Source organism: Silene latifolia, unplaced genomic scaffold, assembly GCF_048544455.1.
Source record: "Silene latifolia isolate original U9 population unplaced genomic scaffold, ASM4854445v1 scaffold_821, whole genome shotgun sequence".
NCBI classification, from domain to species: domain Eukaryota; kingdom Viridiplantae; phylum Streptophyta; class Magnoliopsida; order Caryophyllales; family Caryophyllaceae; genus Silene; species Silene latifolia.
In genome coordinates, this window is record NW_027413733.1 from 6720 (window position 1) to 10968 (window position 4249).

Consider the following 4249-nt stretch of genomic DNA (forward strand, 5'->3'; position numbering starts at 1 on the left):
ATTTTTCCGAATAGTAATAATAGTAATAATATTAATAATAATATCAATAATAATAATAATAATAGTTATAATAGTAATAATTAATAATAATAATAATAATAATAATAGTAATAGTAATAGTAATAGTAATCATTAATAATAATAATATTAATAATAATAATAATAGTAATAATAATAATAATAATAATAATAACAACAACAACAATAATAATAATAATAGCATTAATAATAATAATAATAATAATAATAATAATAATATAAAAAGAAAAAAAAACAAGAGTTGGTCGGACTGTGTACAGGGGCGAGGCCACTAAGGTCTTCGGTGTCGCAGCCGCTACACCAAAGGCGAAAAATTCGGTTAGAATTTTGTGATTTGCTACACCAAAATTTACTACTTTCGCATTAATTATCTATACATTTTACCTTAGAATATATATTTTGCTACACCGAAATATAAATCCTGGACTCGCCACTGACTGTGTATATGGTAGTAGATTGTTGGAGCCCAAAACTTATTCTATAAAAACCATCAAAACACAACCAAATAACCAATACTATTTTATTGTCAAACAAAGCTGAAACAAACAAAAAAAAAAAAAAAAAAAAGACGGAAAGGGAGAGCGACTATTCATCAACGCCGCAGCCGCCATCATCATCGTAATCACTGTTCTAGTTTTAACTAAGGTAATCTCATGCCTTCTTTATTAATAGCTATTGTTAGTGATTTCATTTTCAAGCAGAACCTTAATGTCAGGTTTTGGGATGTCGGAATTTTCATGGTAGTCTCGAGTGAGTGGCTTGTTATTATCGAGTGTTAACAGGGCCGGCCCTAAGGCATGTTTGCTGGGTTTTTTGACAAGGGCCCATGTTTAATAGGGGCCCAATTACGGAACTAGAAGTTGACTTTGTAGGCTGTAGTTTAAGCTTTTTGTCAATTAATTAGAATTATACGTAGAAGTCATGATTGAAGTAGTCTAGTAGTGGCCAGAACCGTCTTGAAATTGTAGATGGTCTTGTGTTCTATCTAAAAAAGTATTGGTGCAACACACACGTTTTTTAATCAATGTCGTTAAAGATTGATTGTATTGGAATATGACACGTGAATTACTTGAACAATTTTTTTAAAGGGGCGCTACTTTACAATTTTGCCTAGGGCCTCAAAATGTACAGGATCGGCCTTGAGTGTTACTGTTGTGTTTTCGGTGCTCTGTCTATTTCCGAGAAGCTAAGGTTATTTTGGGTTCGTTATGGAGTCGGGTCGGAGGAGTCTTGGGATGGTCGACTATGGGGTTGTTAGGGCATGTTTAAGGGGAGTTTTTAAGGTGTTTTATGGTGTTTAAGAGTCGATGTAGGTGCTGGACATAACAGGTTGTAGCATGCTATTTTAGCGTCGTTACGGCGAAGGTTCATTTTTGTTGGCTGGCTGTTTGTGGTCGAGAGTAGAAGTCGTGGTGTTGGTTGATATACGGGTATGAGTATAAGCTGATTGTGTTCTGCCGGTGGTGTCGGTGTTCTGTCGCGTGTTTTAGTATTGTAACATTATGAGCCATTGTTTCTTCGTAATGTAAGAGTAGTTATTGCCTTATTGGGATAGGTTGGTCTTTCATTAAGCATGGTTTAACTTAAAAAGTAAACTAATTCAATAAGTAAGCAACCTCATTTATTATGGCTTGATTTATCAAGCAATTAATTGGATGTTTAAATACTTAATTAGATAAGCGGTAAAATTTATATATTAGTGATTTAGGTGATAATTAATACATATATTGTAGATTCGTGTTGTGTAGAGGACCGTTTCAACTTTCAAGCGTACCTTGTTAAAGATTAATTTACACCCGTCTAAGGTAGGGATTATGCTACTCAACTTATATTTACGTGATTGTTATATATATATATATATATAGAGTGCGGAATCTTTGAGTTTATTTCTTTATGGTGAGTTGTGAGTTTTGGAAAATCTGACGTTGAATTAGAATAAATACACCGTTAAGATTGAAAGAATACTAACTAAAAAACAAGAGAACTACAGGTTATCGTGAATATCAAACCAAAATCAATTATAATCCTCTGTCTAACCCCACTAAACTCAAAAACCCCAAAATCACAGGGATAACTTTCTTCTTCTTCTCAATCTTCTCAATCACTAATTAATTCTTATTCTTCTGATTGTTTCTATATTTTGATTTAAGCCAATTAATTACTAAATATTTGAATGAATTGTTTCCCGATTAAGTACTTGAAACTACTCAAGTCCGCGATCTTCAATCGGGTCGTCATCATCATCGAGTTAATCATCGTGAATTATTATCATCGCCAATTCGGTCTCTTAAATCGCATATAGGTTAATGCGGTGGTGGACTCGGTTTGACCATGGTGATGCACGAATATTGTGGGTGAAATGACATTGTTCCATTATGCATTGGGTATTGCGCTACTGCAATTATGTTTATGGTTGTTTATACTGTTGTTTGGTTGTTCTTGACCAACTGCTCCATTATTATATAGTATTTATATATGCAAGTCACATCTTTATATCACAAATATATCACAATTCACAATCCTTGTTGGTCAATTATTCTCCTTATTGGTTAACTGTCATGTGCATAGTTTCCTTGTTGTGATTCTGATGATTGTTGTTTTGTTTATATTAGGAGGATTTAGGAGTCAAAGATAAAGGCAGAAACACCCCAACAACAAATGTTGTTGCTATTCAGCCTATGCTTGGGTTTGTTCAAGAATTGAATTTGATCTCAACAATGTCGAGTGTAGCTTTGTTTAACTTGGTAATTTTAACGTCTATAGGTTGGGAAAGCTGGTGGAGAGAAATGGAAGTCATTGTCTGATGCTGTAAGTTATGTCGCTATTGCTTAATTTCGATGTAAGAAGTTGGGGCATTTAACCAAAACGCTTGTATACTGATGTTTGGTTTTTGTTTTTGTTTGCATTGATAGATGAACAAGGGGCTTTTCTTTCCTCTACTGGTTTTCAACATATGAGATTGTTTGCCTACTTTTTATTCCCTTTCCCTCACTCCCCACTCTCTCTTATCCCTCCATCCAAATTAGGACTTCGTATTTTACTTTCAGCGACAAATATCAGTTGGAATTCCACAGTTTTGGAATTCCCAAGTTTTGACATACCAGGTGACTTAATTTGTCGGTGCACAATAATGAGATACAATGATTCCCATAAGAATTGGACGATCTTTCATTATTGCATTTCAAATGTAACGTAACATTCTGATTTTTTGTTGAATGCTTACGCAGTGTGAGCGGGATTTTGTGGCACTTGAAGTGGGCTCCACCAGCTTGTCGTATGTCAGAGGCCGAGTCGAGATTTTCCGATCACAAGTGGTTTACGTATATTTTTTGGGCGGGAGGTGAGTCCATCCTGTCCCATTTAGGAGAAATATGAGCCTCTAGTCTTAAGATCAAGTCGGCGATCTCTTGCCCTACTCACAAGGTCACAATAACAGCACAATAACATACGGTAAAAAAAAGGGTAAAAATATCAAAGTAGTAAAAAATCAAAGATACACCAGAATAAGATCACAATAACAGCAGAATAACAGTAGAATAATAGCACAATAACACGTGGTAAAAAAAAAAAAAAAAAAAAATCAAAGTCGTAAAAAAATCAAAAGTAGCAATGAGAATAACATCACAATAATAGCGGAATAACAATAACATGTGTAAAAAAAAAAAAAAAAAATCAAAACGTTAAAAATCAAGTGGCAGGAATAATATCACAATATGCAGAATAAAAGACAATAACATCGTAAAAAGATAAAAAATCAAAGTAGTAAAAAAATAAAAGTAAAAAATAAAAGTGACACCTGAATAACATCACAATAATGGAATAACGAGAGAATAACACACAATAACACGTGGTAAAAAAGAAAAAAATCAAAGTCGTAAAAAAATCAAAAGTAAGTGAGATAACATCACAATAACAAAATGGAATAACAATAACTATCTAGATATAATAACATGTAAAAAAAGAGAACAAAAAAATTAGATAAGTCGTTAAAAAATCAAGTTAAAAAAAAGCACAATATGACATAATATACAATTACAAAAAAAAATAAGAGTGAAAAAAATTCAATCAAAAAAATTTGGTACAAAAAAAAAAAGAAAAAAAGGTAAAGCATAATGAGAAAATTAGAGAAAAACATAAGAAAAAAATCAAAGTTGTAAAAAAAGCATAATAACACGACCAAAAAAAAGATAAAAAAATTAAAGTAAAAAAA

General features: G+C 32.5%; 1 long non-coding RNA gene across 1 annotated transcript; it reads left to right on the forward strand.

Annotated features, from left to right (window-relative positions):
* The first annotated feature begins 487 nt into the window (after nucleotides 1–487).
* LOC141640482 (uncharacterized) lies at nucleotides 488–3061 on the forward strand. Its single transcript, XR_012543015.1, has 4 exons — nucleotides 488–684; nucleotides 2342–2423; nucleotides 2652–2713; nucleotides 2803–3061. It is a non-coding gene; the product is annotated as an uncharacterized LOC141640482 (long non-coding RNA).
* Nucleotides 3062–4249: the final 1188 nt, after the last annotated feature.